Source organism: Pleurodeles waltl, chromosome 2_1, assembly GCF_031143425.1.
Source record: "Pleurodeles waltl isolate 20211129_DDA chromosome 2_1, aPleWal1.hap1.20221129, whole genome shotgun sequence".
Taxonomy (NCBI): Eukaryota; Metazoa; Chordata; class Amphibia; order Caudata; family Salamandridae; genus Pleurodeles; species Pleurodeles waltl.
The window spans coordinates 766,514,337-766,534,066 of NC_090438.1; positions in this window are offsets into that span (position 1 = coordinate 766,514,337).

Below are 19,730 nucleotides of genomic sequence, written 5' to 3' on the forward strand. Positions count from 1 at the left end.
TCTTACCTTTGTGTGTCTTACATTAGCACTTTCAGTGCTTACATTAGCACTTTCAGTGCTCACTTTATGTGTTACGGCCGTGTGTCTTACATTTGTGTGTCTTGCATTAGCTCTTTCAGTGCTCACTTTATGTGTTACGGCTGTGTGTTTTACATTTCAGTGCTCACTTTGTGTGTTACGACTGTGTGTCTTACATTAGCTCTTTCAGTGCTCACTTTATGTGTTACGGCTGTGTGTCTTACATTAGCACTTTCAGTGCTCACTTTATGTGTTACGGCCGTGTGTTTTACATTTCAGTGCTCATTTTGTGTGTTACGACTGTGTGTCTTACATTAGCTCTTTCAGTGCTCACTTTATGTGTTACGGCCGTGTCGTGTGTCTTACGTTAGCACTTTCAGTGCTCAGTTTGTGCTATAAGGCCTCAGAGACTTGCCTTAGTGTGAGAAGGCACGATAAAACAGACCCAGAAGAAGGCGCTCAGGGGCTAATAGACCCCAGAATTAATGTCTCTAATCTGACTGTCTGTGCAATTCGTCTTTGCGGGCCAAACTGTCTCAGGTCCAAAAAGTGTCTCCAAATGCCAAAAGTGTCCTGCAAAGTGGAGATGGGACGCTCACTGTACACGCCTTCCCTCAAACGGGCTGAGCTATGAGAAGATGTCCAGGTTCTAGGCTGGTCAGCCTGGCTCTCATTATTTTATTTAAAAGAGTCCTACACATTATTTTTATGTCCCTGCACAATAATGACATATTTAATACAGGTAAGAATTAAAAAGGAGATTGATAAATACTTCCTGTGCTTTCATAACAATATATATATATATATCCTGCACACTTTATTTTCTAAACTTTTAAGAGAAAGACTCCATCTGAGGGTCTGACCGTACACGGTCCTTTAACAAACCAATATATTAAAATTGCCGGGAAAATGGGGCATATTTATGTTAAGTTTTTCATACAAAACTTATATACTTGTTGAAAGTCTCACAAACGAATTAGAAAGTTGTTGCATGGTACGTGTTTTTTTGACAAAATATGCGCATTCGTTTCTTAAACCTAACATTCTCAAATAAGTTTCAATGGGGCATAAGGAGTTTAAAATGCTTTGCAGAAGACGCGAGATTTCATTAATGTATCGACAGTTCCTGTTTACTGAATATGAACTGGATGGGAGACCGTTTTATATGAGAATTTTCTAGGCTCAGAGCCTTTCAGTCATGATAACAGTACTATTGTGCTCATGTCAGGCAGTGCCTCTTTGTTTCTGCTGACGGGACTGAAACGAACACAGGTGCCCTGCAGCTCCCATATGGTTGAGATTATTTTAACGCAGACAATCTGTATTTCGGAACAGCGGTCACTGTGAGATGGGGCTTCGCGCTGAAACCCAAGACAGAATTACATGTACTGTAAATGTAAAAATGTCAACTCTAAAACAGCCACCGTTTAAACATATTTTGACCATCTGGCTAAAGCCAGGATGCTGGAGGCCTCAGTGAACTTTTCCTCTTGAAAGAAACAATAAAATCTGCACAATTCAAAACACATTTATCGTAGAGTCCTACATTAGGCTACGAGACACTTAAATGAGGTCAAGCAAAGACGAATGAATTTTCCTTGGAGAGCTTCGGGCCTACACCAGCGTGGTTGGAGGGGCCAGGACCCTGCTGTGTGTGATCATGTAATCTTCAAAGCCCGGCAGGAAGTGCACCCATGGGGAACATTCAGTTCTCACCAGCTTGTGGCACAGAGTTAGGGTTCAAAGGCATATCATACAATCGAACAGAGGCATCCAGGGGGGGAGAGATGAGTTCCGACCTCCATGTGCCAATCACAAGGCTCGCCGCAGCAGTTCTTGGTCCTTGAGCTCTGGCAATGATTTCCAGAGGGTCTCCAGTAGGTCAACTGCTCCAGCTGAATAAGGTTGCCGGAGATCGCAGATAGAGCTAGCTTTGTATTGTGCCCTAGGGAAAATGGAGATTTTAGTTGAGTACTCATTGATACGTTTGCAAAGCCAGACCAGAACAGTTGAGATTCTTTTTTGCCTCTTAGTGCTACTGAGTCCATTTAAACTCCTTGTGCCCTGCATGTCTCCCCAATGAGTGTGTGCCCAGCGTTACTAGCTGAGGGGATACTTGCACCTCAAAGGCCGGGCAGGCAGCTCTGACAGGGACTGCAAGATGAACCCTGAGAGTCCCCTCAGAAATTAAGAATTACACAGGGAATCAGTCATGTTGGATCTAATTATCAGGTAGTTCCTAATTCTCTGACTATAATTGTAGTCTACTCAGGAGCGTAGCTTGGTCAGTAAAATGGAGGGGGGAGACTTCAGATTTTCCAACAAATACGACAAGCAGGGCACATGCGAGAGGCTAAAAGGGCAGGGGAAAGGGAGAAGAATGTGGACTGGCAGGGGTAGTAAGTGAGAGAAAACAATATTTTGTAAAAAGACCAACATTTTCAACACTTCAGAGCAGAGAGAGAGTCCGTGTGCGTTTTTGTCTGTGTTTATGTAAAAATTCCTGGTGAAATCCGACAGACACCTCACCGTACCCAACTGAAAGCACCTGTACCCAACTATGCCAGAAAAAACATTTATTAGGAGGGGTGTAACACCCAAAGCACCCTCCCTTTCCCGAAGCTACGCCCTAGTCTTGAGGCCAATATTTTTTAAGTAATACTTTTATTTATGTCTCAGCGCATAGAACAGTGAAAGCAGACAGCTTCTGTCTTTTGTATGGGTACTCGATAGATAACGAAATCATGAGAATCAATTTGGTGTAGTAGAGCGCTATGACTTCAGGCATGGTAAAGTCCACAGGGTATACAACAACCCGATGAATGTTTGCTATTTAGACTTTGTCACATACAAGTCAATTAGCTGTTGTCCATTCTGGGGAATAGCTAATGGTTTCTGCCATTTCAATCATTGTGTTAGTTAGCAATCGTAATTTCTGAACAATTTCAAAAGTTTACAAATTCTCCTTTAAATGGGTAACTTCTGGTTATTATTCACATATGCCGAAACTTCATGTTATAAAACTGTGTGTTGCCATCTGTTTGGTAAGTATGTTTAACGTACGTTTTCTTGTATTGAACTGAAGAACATTGCGTACTAAACTAGTAATACAAATGTGCTACAGGCTGGTGTTTGGTGTATATTGTTGAGTTTCACATGCTGAATGGGGGTTGGTAACAATTAATTATGAGTTGTAGTAGTTACCCCATATTCTGTATCATCGATGACATCTGATCCAAAACTTAAAGATCACTGTTGTCCCTTAAAAAATAACATTTCGACCAATATCTTTGTAAAAGTAATGCAATATCAAAAATAAAAATAAAAAAACATGTAAAACTGCCAAAAGAAATGGTACAACATATGCTGATACAAGAGAAGGGGATTGATATGACATATGTTCTCTCAAACAAAATTCCACAAAGAATTGATACTACAAAGGATGGAGCATGTAAATGTAGACTGGTTTGACACTTGTAAAGTCATTTCAGTATGGCTATTGACCATAAGTCTTCATCTGTTTCATTGATGATGTCCCACTTTCAGAGCATGTTGAATTGAAGAAGTAGTTGCAAAAGAGCCATCAACCACAGGAGAAGCAGAAAAGTAAGTAAGGGAAGAGTGTCAGACAACTCACAAACCTCTTGAATGGCAACAATGAAGGACCTGCAAGGAAGACTGCAAAACCAGAGGTCATCTTTCTATCTGTCTAAGATGAAGTGACTTTTGAATGCCAAGTATCCCACACAATGTTAGTGTGTCAGGTGAAGAATTAACACATAACTACAAACCATTGCTGGACACAAAGATAAATAAGTCTGACAGAGGTCCTAAACACAGGGGTGGGAAGATGACCCAGCATCTACCAAAAACATTGTTCTGCTGTACAGATGGAACTGCAGTGGCTGACAACTGCAGCTTGTAGTTAGCAGCTACTGTTGAAAATCAAGTGAAAAATAAAGACAACTTACATAGACCATTCATCAAATCATTCCACAGTATTGTGCAACCAATTAAACGTTCACATGGTGCAGCAGTTCGAACACAATTGATAATGTAAGACACGTTTGCGTGTGACCTCCTGAGTTTTCTCATTAATCCTTGTTATTGTATGTTTTGTTTTCATTCCATAAGATAAGTCCAGACAAATCATTTGCGTTCTGAATCCAATGTATTGTAGTATGTAGTAAATGGTCAATTTGATGCAAGCAAGTTGCATCGCTTCATAACATTACATAGCCATAGTATGACTAGTTAAATTCGATGCAACCAAATTGTATTGTATTGACTTAGCCAACACTTGTTTCACCCTGTCCAGGCCTGCGGACCTAGGGCTTTCTCAAGGTTTTATAAGCATGTATGGGCAATTTGTATTAAGGGATCTCGAAATTGGTTGGTAACAACATGGTCTGTTACAACATACTCACAGACTTCGAGCATTCACAGAGATTACAGTCCCTGAGGTCCCTGCTGATCTGGCATGTTCAACAATTGATGATGTGGAGTCGGTAACATCATATTCTACTAAACTGTTGTTCGCATTTTTACTTACAGCCAATACTCAGGGCTTGGTGCTTGAGAAGATCAGCAAAATACAGCAGTGAAGCATTTATAAAAAATTAAGAACCTTGGGCCAGATGTAGGTAGGAAAAAAATAGCAAGTCGGAAATTGCGATTCAGTGTGAATCGCAATTTCCGACTCGCAAAATGGGATCCAAGAAAAAAAAGCGACACCAATTTGCGACTCGCAAATGATGTTGCACCGCATTTTGCGAGTTCGCTTCTAGCGAGGTCGCTTTTTGCGACCTCGCTAAAAGCGAGCTTGCAATTTGCGAGTCGGGTGTCGCAAATTGCGACTGGCCAGCAAATTGCCTGCAGGTACAGCATAACAGTTGGGAAACACACTTCCTGGCTCTTGCTGATGACATCAGAACCAGGAAGTCATCAAATACACCTGGGAGGAGGGAGGACCACACCCTTTCCAAACTGCTGTGCAACACCCAGGAGAGAGGACCTGCTGCTACTATGGAGGACACAGGGAGTGCAGGAAGAAAAATAAAACTTAAATTTTCTGATAAAGAACTGGAGGTTCTCACTGAGGAATGCTGCCAGCACCATGACAAACTGTTTGGCAAGGCAGCCCTGAGTTTCCCAGACACAGAGAAAAAGAAGATCTGGCTGCAAATCCAGGACCAGATTAATGCCATAGGGGTGAGCCACCGCACCCTGTAGGAAATAAAAAAAAGGTGGTATGACCTGCGCTCCAGGACAAAGGAGAGGGTGGCAGAGCAGCTCAGAGAAATGAGGGGCACAGGAGGAGGCCCATCCACCGTCCCACCACCCACAGCCATGAAAGAAATGGTGGAGCAGACCCTGGAGCCTGAGGCTGTTTCTGGAATGGGAGAATTGGACAGTTCTGCGCCAGGGACATCCAAAAGTGAGTACCATGAGCAATGCATTCACACCTACAAATGCAGTATCCACACTCTCCCAGTACACAGCAGCAGGCACAACCAGACTAGCTCCATTCCAGTCTAGCAACCACTCGAATGGTGCATTATGGGCAATGTAGTACAGTAGCCAGCATATGGGCAAATGTTTATTATGAGGCTTACAACAGATGTGAGAGACTAACAGTGTATTCCCTATGTCCCACAGGTCTCCCACACGACACCCCCAGCAGCGACAACATCCAGGGAGGAGACAACAGGCCAGAGGCAGTGCAGGAGGCTGCAGCGGAAATTCCTGGGCCCAGCAGGACACCACCACAGTCCCCTCTGGAGCAAGAGCAGGAAATGGGGGAAGCTAACACGACCCTTGGCCCCAGCCCCACAGCAAGTCGTCCAGAGCCAGCAGCACGACCAAGGCGCAGACACAGACGCCGAGTTCTGGCAGTGCCCCAGGAGGAGATGGGGGAGGCAGCAATGTCAGGAGTAGACGCATGCCTCCTTAATGGTCAGTGCCTGCAAACAAGACAATTGCGGTCAATAATAGTGCTTTGCACAGACTGGAGAACAACATGACCCATGACCTGGCTGAAGTGAACTCGCAGTCCACTAGACTTAATGATAATGTGGGCGATCTCACCCAGGCCATCCGCCAACTAGTGACGGAACTGGTGGCAGACAGACGCAGTGCAAGGCGCAGGGTGTGCCACCTAGTAGCACGCTTTGACCGCATGGCAGTGTCAATTGGGTGTCTTGCTACGAACACTACTGGCCTGTCTAGACGGACCGTGATTCTACAAGTAGAACTTGGCCACTTTGCTGGGGATGTGGCACGTGGACTAGGCCGCATCAGCCACGCAGTGGACTTGTTGGAAGCCAGGCAGGTGGCAAGAGGCACAGGTGAGACCCCTCAGGACAGTGAGGAGGGGTCCACAATAAACAGTGTGTCTGCAAGTGACTCACTTGTGCTGAGGAGTGCAAGTGCACGGCAGGGGTCAGCAGACCCACCTGGGATGAGCCATGCTGGGCGCACAAGGAGGAGGGTGTAGGCCATAAGACAGCATGACTCATGAGGCACATGATGTCAATGTGTCCTCATAACGTTTGGACATGTACAGCCCCTCACGGACAGCACTTTTCTTTCAACATTTAGTTCAAAAGTAAAAAGGTTTGGTTTGTTCCACTACACAACTGGGCTCTGTTTGTGTGACATCAGTGAGTTTGGTGACAGTTGCCACGTACCTGCCAAAGTATTGGGTTGCAATGTGGTTCCGTCTCTGTCTGCCTTGATTTGCAATGCTTCTATCCCCAGGCTGGCGATGTGGTAGCTCTTGCTCCTCATCTTCCGAATCTGTGTCTTCAGGGGTGAGATGTAGCCCACGTCTGGTGGCAATGTTGTGTAGGATTGCGCATGCGCCAACGATCTTGAATGCTGTTACTGGGGCAGCCTTTAACAGTGCAAAGGTCCTCTCGATGACAGTTCTGGTCCGCCGATGTGCACTGTTATATCGCCTCTCATTCTCATTGCCAGGTGTTAGGTACGGGGTAAGTATCCATGGTCTTAGCGCATATGCACTGTCACCTGTTTGGCAAAAATAAGCAATGTTAGCAGGGCATGGATGGTTTATACAGTGACCTGTATGTATGGCTTCAGAGTGTAGTCAGCAATACCTAATAGATATCCGTCTCCAAACTCCCCATGTTCTAGGCATTGGTGTGTCCCACTGTGCCTGAATATGTATGCGTCATGTGTACACCCTGTAAATTTGGCTACAATGTCAGTGATGACATAATGGGCGTCGCATACCATCTGGATGTTTAGTGAGTGGGTACATTTCTTATTGCGGAATACATATTCCAGATTTGCAGGAGGGCAGATTTGTATATGTGTCCCGTCCACACACCCTATTACATGGGGGAAGTTGGCAATTCTGTAGAAGTCCAACTTGGTGCTGTTAATTTCTGCCTCATTCCTGAATAGCTATATGTATCTGAACATGTGTGTTAGTATGGCATCTAGGAAACATCTGAAGAATCATGAGAGTGCACTTTGGGATACGCCACCTGCCACTGCAATAACCCCCTGATAGCTACCCGAGGCCAAGAGGTGCAGTGAGCATAGCACTTGCACAAGTGTGGGGATGTCGTTGCCGCGCATTGTCTGTCGTTGAAGCTGCGGATTGAGTAGTTCAATTAATTCTAATATTGCTGCACTGCTCAGTCTATATTTGTCATAAATCTCCTCCTCAGTTTGTTGGAAAAGTGTCTGCCTGGTTCGGTATATTCTCTCCTGTCTCTGGCTCCTCCTCCTCCTCTGCTGGGCGGCGTGGACTCTCCTCCTCCATGCTATCACATACAGTTCATCCACTTTGAGTAACCCAGATGCCTTCTGGGTCTCCTTTTATACTTTAGTTCTGGTTACCACCTGCTCTGACTTAGTGGTAATTTGGGTGTGCAAAATGGGCTTTTTGCAACTAGTCACAATTTGCAAGTGGCTTTTTCATATGGTTTTGCGACTCGCAAATTGCGACTTCCTCTTTGCGGGTCGCACAATGAGGTCGCTATTTTTGTGAGTCGGTAATTGCTCGCCTCGCAGTTTGCCCTTCGGAAATGGGATTTTTGCATCCCATTTCGAATTTTGCGATGTCGCAAATTGCGAATCGGGCCATTTGTGACTCGCAAAACTTTGCTACATCTGGCCCATAATCACTGTGTAAATTGCGATGGTTGTAAAGTACATTACTACCATGCTATTGATATGTATTCTGTTATACCACCTGCAGACAAATACTCTTGTTACAGTACAAAAACGTACAATTTACCATTCCCAGAGTGTATTTTCCTAAACAAACATGGGTTTATGTATAAAAAATAGTTTCTTACTCATTCTATATGGATTGCTCCCTGTCTGGGCCTAATTCTGCTTTTATATGAGTAGTTATGTTTTCCTCCAAGTTTAGTTGAGACTGACCCAACTGTACATTTACAACGTTTTGGAATACACAAAATGTCCCAGGAATCTGCATGGAAAGCTGCATCAGGTGCAGGTTTCCATGAAGCCTACTGGAAAGTAACATGAATTTCCAATTGGTAACTAATGCCGCTGAACCAAGTTTTCCTAAGTACAAGAACCATTGTACTTTTACATTACCAGAGACCTCATTCCTTAACCACAGTAATGGGCTCAATTATCCAAAATAAATTTATAAATAATCGCTTTTTACTCATCCCTATATGGATTAGACCCTATCCGAGCCTGATTCTACTTTTATATGAGTAGTTATATGATCCTCCAGGTTTAGTTGTATCTTATTGAAACATTCCTAGTGGCTGTACAAAAATGATTAGATTCGCATACTTTTTAAAAAAAGGGAAATTAGGTCTTGCTCCTGGAAGAACGTGAGCGGGAGACCCCCGAACCTGGAGTAAACCATTGCAGACCATGACATTTCGTCTGTGTGGCCCATTTGAATTCGGACACAAAACCATTTTAATTCTATTGTACAATCTGTTGTGCTACATTTCACACAGCATGATTGCATGTGGGTATGTGTAGGTAGAGCACGAAGCACATGGTTTCCATTTCAGTCACCTAATGTAATTTGCCAGGCGTGGGTGGAGGGATAACTCCATCTCCCTTGCAGAGGCGCACAGCAATGGAGTAGCATTCTCATGATGTTGCACAAGAAATAATTGCTTTTTGCAGGCAATCATCTGTATAATTCTCAAACAATAAGAATTAGAATTATTTATTGACATGATGATAAAGTGTAACAACTACTTTTCCCACGGAGACATTAATGAATGGAGTTTGATGAAAATTACTGTTAACAAAACAAATTGTAATGATATTGTTGCTGATTGACAAAAAAGTAATTACTCTACATTTGCAGGTTTTTATCTGCGTCTGATTGTAGATTTGCAACTTTTAGGAATTTACAAACAATCCCTGGAATCTGCATGGAACGCTGCATTTGGTCAGGTTTCCCTCCAGATTCCTGGCACTTCGTGGTATTTCCGGATTGGGATCCTATTCGCATTGTATGGAGTTTTCTGTAGTAGAGAAGGCCGTACAGGGAGAATTGGATCCTCTGTTCAAATGCACATATTTTTGCTTCATTCTTCTCCGTAGAGAAAATATATTTTCCCTTGCTTAAGCCTTTTCCCCTGGACACTGCAGTACATTGTCAATGCCCACATGCCAATTCTCCTTTACACATTTGAGGTGTTTCCTAGCATTCCAAGAGCACTATAATCACTTTTGAGTGACAATTCATCAGCCTTTGTGTGACAGTATTTCACTCTTGTAGCAAAGCTAAACATAGTGCCGGTCAGCCACTCTTATCGAGCAGATGAACCACCACTATTTCTGGTAGAGTTTCCTCCTCATGCTGGTGAGACCAATGGCAGAACAGCCGATCTTTATGCAATGAGACATCTTCAATCTACCATCCTTAATTAGAGAGAAAATACTGCAGTAAATTTGACATGTTTCTGCATGCTTTCCACTACCTCCCTCTTTTAGCTTAGGCCATTAGTCCTCACTGGAAACCAATGTAGCCATCACAGAATTATGGAATTTTCATTGGGAGCTTGGAAAACCTTGTTGTTGTATGACAACTGCGTGTGGTGACATGGCCAAATAACTGTAAAATGGCAACTCCTTTGTACTCCACCAAATTAAACTACAATATGGTGTACAATTTTACTTTGGATTCGCCTCCAAAGGTTTGCACTTTGGGTCATTATTTCGTTTGGCTCCAGCAACCCACTTGGGGCAAAATGAAAAAATTGCAGGACCACCACAACCAGCATGCACTGCTCACTTGAGAGGCCCACTGGGGTGGACTAGTATTTAAAGAGACTAATCAGGTGCCTGTAATTAGACAGGCTGAAGCAATGCTGGTCTTTTCAGTAGGAAAGAGATGCCTGGAACACCTCCAGCACTGGCTGCACCTACGAGGGTGAAACACTTTTATATTTTTCTCTGCTGAAGAAAGGATTGACCTTGAAACACGTGTCCAGAGATGATTTTATAACTTAAGGCCTGGAATAATGAAACTGCTTAAAGAATTCACTGTGAGTTGCTGGCTTTGCTTTTTCTTCCCGTTTATATTAACCTGTTGGGAGTGCGCTTTCACATGAGGACAACTTTGTTTTTGATAATTAACCGGCCTGTCCAGCCGGGAAGGCAGCACCACTGCACATCGAAGCAGGTCTGTGTGACTAAAAATGGATTGTCACATAAGAGCAATCAGGTTGGGTTATTCACAGCAAATCTGACAATTTTACTTTGGATTCGCCTACAAAGGTTTTGCACTTTGGGTCATTATTTCGTTTGGCTCCAGCAACCCACTTGGGGCAAAATGAAAAAATTGCAGGACCACCACAACCAGCATGCACTGCTCACTTGAGAGGCCCACTGGGGTGGACTAGTATTTAAAGAGACTAATCAGGTGCCTGTAATTAGACAGGCTGAAGCCATGCCGGTCTTTTCAGTAAGAAAGAGATGCCTGGAACACCTCCAACACTGGCTGCACCTACGAGGGTGAAACAGTTTTATATTTTTCTCTGCTGAAGAAAGGATTGACCTTGAAACACGTGTCCAGAGATGATTTTATAACTTAAGGCCTGGAATAATGAAACTGCTTAAAGAATTCACTGTGAGTTGCTGGCTTTGTTTTTTCTTCCCGTTTATATTGACCTGTTGGGAGTGCGCTTTCTTCGTTTTTGATAATTAACCGGCCTGTCCAGCCGGGAAGGCAGCACCACTGCACATCGAAGCAGGTCTCTGTGACTAAAAATGGATTGTCACATAAGAGCAATCAGGTTGGGTTATTCACAGCAAATCTGACAATTTTACTTTGGATTCGCCTATAAAGGTTTTGCACTTTGGGTCATTATTTCGTTTGGCTCCAGCAACCCACTTGGGGCAAAATGAAAAAATTGCAGGACCACCACAACCAGCATGCACTGCTCACTTGAGAGGCCCACTGGGGTGGACTAGTATTTAAAGAGACTAATCAGGTGCCTGTAATTAGACAGGCTGAAGCCATGCCGGTCTTTTCAGTAAGAAAGAGATGCCTGGAACACCTCCAGCACTGGCTGCACCTACGAGGGTGAAACAGTTTTATATTTTTCTCTGCTGAAGAAAGGATTGACCTTGAAACACGTGTCCAGAGATGATTTTATAACTTAAGGCCTGGAATAATGAAACTGCTTAAAGAATTCACTGTGAGTTGCTGGCTTTGTTTTTTCTTCCCGTTTATATTAACCTGTTGGGAGTGCGCTTTCTTCGTTTTTGATAATTAACCGACCTGTCCAGCCGGGAAGGCAGCACCACTGCACATTGAAGCAGGTCTGTGTGACTAAAAATGGATTGTCACATAAGAGCAATCAGGTTGGGTTATTCACAGCAAATCTGACAATTTTACTTTGGATTCGCCTACAAAGGTTTTGCACTTTGGGTCATTATTTCGTTTGGCTCCAGCAACCCACTTGGGGCAAAATGAAAAAATTGCAGGACCACCACAACCAGCATGCCCTGCTCACTTGAGAGGCCCACTGGGGCGGACTAGTATTTAAAGAGACTAATCAGGTGCCTGTAATTAGACAGGCTGAAGCCATGCCGGTCTTTTCAGTAAGAAAGAGATGCCTGGAACACCTCCAACACTGGCTGCACCTACGAGGGTGAAACAGTTTTATATTTTTCTCTGCTGAAGAAAGGATTGATCTTGAAACACGTGTCCAGAGATGATTTTATAACTTAAGGCCTGGAATAATGAAACTGCTTAAAGAATTCACTGTGAGTTGCTGGCTTTGCTTTTTCTTCCCGTTTATATTAACCTGTTGGGAGTGCGCTTTCACATGAGGACAACTTCGTTTTTGATAATTAACCGGCCTGTCCAGCCGGGAAGGCAGCACCACTACACATCGAAGCAGGTCTGTGTGACTAAAAATGGATTGTCACATAAGAGCAATCAGGTTGGGTTATTCACAGCAAATCTGACAATTTTACTTTGGATTCGCCTACAAAGGTTTTGCACTTTGGGTCATTATTTCGTTTGGCTCCAGCAACCCACTTGGGGCAAAATGAAAAAATTGCAGGACCACCACAACCAGCATGCACTGCTCACTTGAGAGGCCCACTGTGGCGGACTAGTATTTAAAGAGACTAATCAGGTGCCTGTAATTAGACAGGCTGAAGCAATGCTGGTCTTTTCAGTAAGAAAGAGATGCCTGGAACACCTCCAGCACTGGCTGCACCTACGAGGGTGAAACACTTTTATATTTTTCTCTGCTGAAGAAAGGATTGACCTTGAAACACGTGTCGAGAGATGATTTTATAACTTAAGGCCTGGAATAATGAAACTGCTTAAAGAATTCACTGTGAGTTGCTGGCTTTGCTTTTTCTTCCCGTTTATATTAACCTGTTGGGAGTGCGCTTTCACATGAGGACAACTTTGTTTTTGATAATTAACCGGCCTGTCCAGCCGGGAAGGCAGCACCACTGCACATCGAAGCAGGTCTGTGTGACTAAAAATGGATTGTCACATAAGAGCAATCAGGTTGGGTTATTCACAGCAAATCTGACAATTTTACTTTGGATTCGCCTACAAAGGTTTTGCACTTTGGGTCATTATTTCGTTTGGCTCCAGCAACCCACTTGGGGCAAAATGAAAAAATTGCAGGACCACCACAACCAGCATGCACTGCTCACTTGAGAGGCCCACTGGGGTGGACTAGTATTTAAAGAGACTAATCAGGTGCCTGTAATTAGACAGGCTGAAGCCATGCCGGTCTTTCAGTAAGAAAGAGATGCCTGGAACACCTCCAACACTGGCTGCACCTACGAGGGTGAAACAGTTTTATATTTTTCTCTGCTGAAGAAAGGATTGATCTTGAAACACGTGTCCAGAGATGATTTTATAACTTAAGGCCTGGAATAATGAAACTGCTTAAAGAATTCACTGTGAGTTGCTGGCTTTGCTTTTTCTTCCCGTTTATATTAACCTGTTGGGAGTGCGCTTTCACATGAGGACAACTTCGTTTTTGATAATTAACCGGCCTGTCCAGCCGGGAAGGCAGCACCACTGCACATCGAAGCAGGTCTGTGTGACTAAAAATGGATTGTCACATAAGAGCAATCAGGTTGGGTTATTCACAGCAAATCTGACAATTTTACTTTGGATTCGCCTACAAAGGTTTTGCACTTTGGGTCATTATTTCGTTTGGCTCCAGCAACCCACTTGGGGCAAAATGAAAAAATTGCAGGACCACCACAACCAGCATGCACTGCTCACTTGAGAGGCCCACTGGGGTGGACTAGTATTTAAAGAGACTAATCAGGTGCCTGTAATTAGACAGGCTGAAGCCATGCCGGTCTTTTCAGTAAGAAAGAGATGCCTGGAACACCTCCAGCACTGGCTGCACCTACGAGGGTGAAACAGTTTTATATTTTTCTCTGCTGAAGAAAGGATTGACCTTGAAACACGTGTCCAGAGATGATTTTATAACTTAAGGCCTGGAATAATGAAACTGCTTAAAGAATTCACTGTGAGTTGCTGGCTTTGTTTTTTCTTCCCGTTTATATTAACCTGTTGGGAGTGCGCTTTCTTCGTTTTTGATAATTAACCGACCTGTCCAGCCGGGAAGGCAGCACCACTGCACATTGAAGCAGGTCTGTGTGACTAAAAATGGATTGTCACATAAGAGCAATCAGGTTGGGTTATTCACAGCAAATCTGACAATTTTACTTTGGATTCGCCTACAAAGGTTTTGCACTTTGGGTCATTATTTCGTTTGGCTCCAGCAACCCACTTGGGGCAAAATGAAAAAATTGCAGGACCACCACAATCAGCATGCACTGCTCACTTGAGAGGCCCACTGGGGCGGACTAGTATTTAAAGAGACTAATCAGGTGCCTGTAATTAGACAGGCTGAAGCCATGCCGGTCTTTTCAGTAAGAAAGAGATGCCTGGAACACCTCCAGCACTGGCTGCACCTACAAGGGTGAAACACTTTTATATTTTTCTCTGCTGAAGAAAGGATTGACCTTGAAACACGTGTCCAGAGATGATTTTATAACTTAAGGCCTGGAATAATGAAACTGCTTAAAGAATTCACTGTGAGTTGCTGGCTTTGCTTTTTCTTCCTGTTTATATTAACCTGTTGGGAGTGCGCTTTCACATGAGGACAACTTCGTTTTTAATATGGTGTACTTCTGGGCTTTTGAATTACAAACCCATTGCCTTTTCATTGTCATGGTTGCATAATGGATAAATGTTTGACCGAGAACAATCAATTTTTCCTCCAGTTTGATTCAGGTGGACATCGCCTTGCACTGCCACTCGCAGAGTGAGACAGAAATAGCTGTGGTTACATTGAGAAGTACAGAATTCCAGGCTTCTGTTGCTCCTAGCTGCCGCCTGTAATGCCTAAGTATGCTGAAAAGAAAAACATGAGGGACTTGTTAAAATGGTACATTTCTGCACACCAACATTATTGAAGAGGGTTGACTAATCGTTTCACCAATTGTTGCCTCAGAGGCCTTCTACTCCTCGCTTTGTCACAATATGAAGCTCGGTTTCGCTGTTGTGAAAGTCTGCAGGTTGTTTTTTGGAATCTCCATACTAACAGATTGATAATGCAAGACTTAGCTTGTCCTCTCCTGTGATAATGCTTCAATGGTACTCCTGGAATTATGAAGACCAGCCAAGAAGGAGCTGACTGATTCACTTCGGGCACATCCTGAAAGTCATGCACTCGGCATGGAATGCTGTAATTTTGATAGATTTTTGTCATTCAAAACAAAGGGCCCAATTTAGTGTTTGGCAGACAGGGTACTCTGATGCAAATATGTCTGCCAAACTGTAGGAAAGTAGAGTATTATGTTGTGGGAGTTAGTCCTCACCATGTAATACTCTGAAAATACTCCAAAGATGTTCCTTGGATTCACACTAGTAAATCCTTAGCTCAGTCCTGGTAGTGTGGCAAAGAGCAGCCAGGCTTTACTTATGGCAGCGGTTCCCAACCTGTGGTCTGTGGCCCCCCAGGGTCCGTGACACATTCCCAAGGGATCCGTAGGCGTGGGCCGGCAGGAAGGCACTTCTTCAGAAGGGGACTCCAAAAGAAACACATGAGTGTTTTTATATTTAATACTTCCTTTGTACAGCACTTTTGAAAGCACTGCAAAGTTCCTTGTACATCTAGCATCTTTTAGGCAAAAAAAAGTGTCAAGATATCTCTGGTGATTAATGTACCTGCTGGAGAAAGATGGACGTTTTGTGTAGTGGCAATTTTGACTCATGTAAGGTAGCACAGATGGTTAATATGCCTGCTGCAAAGAACGTGTATCATGGAAAGAACAGTATTTCATGTGCATAGTTCAGTGGGTTACTGCTTTTACCACAGATATTCTTTTGTTATTGTGCAATTAATAAATTACAATTGTAATTGAGCAGTGAGCTATGAACTCCCGTCAAAGAGCTGCATGCAAACTGCAAGGCACAAATTAGAAAGTTATGTTTTACTTCCCAGTCTTTTATTTTCCTTATGCTGCTAAAAAAGGTTTGCTTGCATGGAAATACATTCTTATTATTAAAGTCAATGCTAACCCTATGTTAAGTTCTAAATCTTGAGTTTGTGCTATTCCAGCACTCTTAGAAAATGCCTGCCAGTGTGGATGATGTGTGTATACTACACGTTGTAGTATCCTGTAAAGTCCTCAGACACCCTACACTGGTATAGAGGTTCTATAAAACACATGAATTACATGTGACAGAGAGACTATGGAAAGATGAGAGGTCCTTATAGTTTTACTTCCATTCCCCACCACATACTTATGTGAAAAAGCTTTCTCAGATCCTATGTACCTAAAAAATAAAAACAGAAATCACTTGGAAAATGTAGAATCAGACATGAGGATTCAGCTTTCCTAAATAAAACCAAACATTGAAAAGTTAGTTGAGGAGATGCAGCTCCAACCTTTCCATTAACATTGTTTGATTTTTGCATATTTTTTCAATAAAAAATAAATTATATCTTTAGTAATTCAAGTATTTGTTTGGCGTGTACTTGTTTGTGTATTTTTTTGCAAATTACGGTTTTAATGTTTGAAATTTAAATCATATACGTTTCTTGGGGGTCCCTGGCTTCCAGTAGTGTTTCTGTGGGGGTCCTCAGGAGTCAAAAGGTTAGGAACCACTGCTTTAACAGATTCCTTTATTGATTGATCCAGACTGCTGCATCACGAAAAGCAAGAGTAACAATTTGAAATATTTTCCATTTTCCTACAATTACTGCACTGAGTAATTTATTTGCAAATTACAATAGTTAACTACTCAATACGTCTCTAGTTGCCAAATTTAGACCCACTTACGCCTTTATCTGTCCAATGTAGCAATGCTTTTATGTAGGAGTAATAAAACATGTACATCATTTTTAAAATGCTAACAATGCATATGTTTAAAAAGAACACATGGCAATTAAAAACTGCTGATTGCAATTTAATTCACATCATATTTTCCTTCTATTTCACATTCTATGATGAAGGCTACAGTTGCTTCTGGCTGCCAGGGCTCTACCAGTTCTTTGCGCTCACCATTTATCTTAGATAGATATTTTAGGGGGAGGGGGGCAAATGTTTTCCCCTATTAGATGCTGATCATAGACACCTTATTTCTGAATACTGTCCAATAATATAGGGTGTGCCTTTCAAATTCATGCTCTGCCGTCAAGACCAACATTTGTATCAAACAGGTGCTTGTATATCCTCTGTCAGCCTGGTCATCCTGCCAAGCTCATTGTGCAGATTTCGGACAATTCCTTTCATGCGTTTATCGGTTGTCATGGACGTATCAGACTCAAAAGGCATATCAAAAGGAGATGGAGACAGTGCAGACCCACAGTGCAACTTTTAAAAAAACAGAAATGTAGCATCCTTCCCATCTCCATTGTTATTTTAGTTTTATAAGTTTACATAATTATATTATTATTTGAGCTTCATATGTTTTAGTACATTATCTAAGGTGTTATAGAATGTTTGCTTTTTTCCAATTAAATTAAATATTGTTAATATAGTAGCATGTTGTTGGGTTTGTAGTAGATTAGGAAGAACATTTTCTAAAATGTGATTTATTGTTTTTAATTTATATTTTGTGTGTAGTTAAACTCTTTCTTAATTTTTGATTTTTCAATTAATTACTCAGTTTACTAATTAATACATTTTATATTTACTAATTTGTTTATTAAATAACTAATTTAACAATATGTTTTCATTTTTACAATATTATTCATATTTTATTAATTGTAATTGTTTGTCAGTGTTAATTTATGGGCAGCAAGAAGGGAAGTGTTTTAATTTAAAATATTTGTAGTTTAATTTTTGTTGAAAAATACATGTTTTATTTTTTACTTTTAATTTTGCTTATTTTACATTAAATTAATGCATTTATTCTTTTTAAATATATGTAATGTTTTGGTCTCTAGTTAATTGTGTTATTTGAAAAAATTAGGAGTGGGAATAACAAATCTGACCCCTCCAAAGTACATCATTTTCTCTACTGTTGTTTAGATAGGAGTGGGAAATGGGAATATTAAATGAAACTCCTGCTAAGACCCACATTTTCCATATTTTTGCTTATGTTGGAGTGTGAATAGTAGATTTGAACCCTCTAAAGTACAACAGTTTCCCTACTGTTGTTTGGATGTGAGTTGGTATAGTGACTCTAACCCCTACAAAGTCCAACACTTTCACTACTTTTGCTTACGATGCAGTGAGAATAACAAATTTAACCACTCCAAAGTCCACAGCTTTCATTTCTGTTGCTCAGATTTGAAAGGGAACAGTAAATCTGACCCCTTCAAAGTCCACCACATTCCCCACTGTTGCTTGGATTGGAATTGTAAGAGTAAATCTCTAACCCTACAAAGTCCTATACTTTCTCTATATTTACTAATGTTGGAGTGGAAATAGTAAATTGACCCAACTGTGTCCAACACTTATCCTTAATGTTTCTCAGATTTAAATGGGAACATTAAACCTGATTACTTCAAAGTCAAACACTTTCCCTACGTTTGCTTATTTTGGAATGGGAATAGTAAGTCTGGCCCCTCCAAAGTCCAATATTTTCTCTAATGTTGCTCAAATTGTAGTGGGAATAGTAAGTCTTACTCCTCCACAGTCCAAAACATTCCTTACATTTGCCTACGGTTGGTTTGGACTATTAAATGTAACTTCTCAAAAGTTGAACACTTTCTCTTCTGTTTCTCAGATTGTAGTGGAGACAGTAAATCTGACTATTCCAAAGTCCAACAATTTCCTTATGTTTGCCTACGCAGGGATGGGAATAGTAAATGTGACCCCCTCCAAACTCCAGCACTTTTTCTACTGTAGCTGAGATTGGAATAGGAATACTAAGTCTAGCCCCTTCAAGGCCCATCACTTTCCCAACTGCTGCTCGGATTGGACAAGGACTAACAACTCTGATCCCTCCAAAGTACAGTGTGTTCCCTACTTTTGCTTATGTTGTAGAGGAAATAGTAAATTTGAACTCTGCAAAGTCCAACACATTCCCTACTGCTGCTCAGATTGGAGTGGGAATAGTAAATTTGATGACTCCAAAGTCTAACATTTGTTCCTACTTTTGCTTATTTTAGAATGTGAATTGTAAATCTGACCTCCCCAAAGTCCAACACTTTCCTTACCTTTGCTCAGCTTGGAGTGGGAATAGTAAATATGATAACTCAAAAGTCCAACAGTTTCCCTACTTTGGCTTACTTTGGAATAAGAATTGTGAATCTGACCCCTCCAAAGTCTGCCACTTTCCCTACTGCTGCTCAGATTAAATTGGGAAAACTAAATCTGACCCCTTCAAAGTCCACACTTTCCCTGCTTTTGCTCAGGTTTGAAGGGAAATGGATAATCTAACCCCTCTAAAATCCACCACTTTCCCTACTTTGCTTATGTGTGAGATAATATACAAATTCTGACCCCTCCGAAGTCCACCACTTTCCCTGCTTTAATTTAGTATTTCAGTGGGAATAGTACATCTAGCCCCTCCAAAGTACAGATTTCTCCCTACTTTTCTCACATTGAATTGGGAATAGTAAGTCTGACCCCTTGAAAGTGGAACAGTTTCCCTTTTTCTGCTTATGATGGAGAGAGAAAAGTAAATCTGACTCTTCCAAAGTCCAACACTGTGCCTAGTTTTGCTTTTCAGTGGGAATAATAAATTAGACTCTCACAAAATTCAACACTTAGTA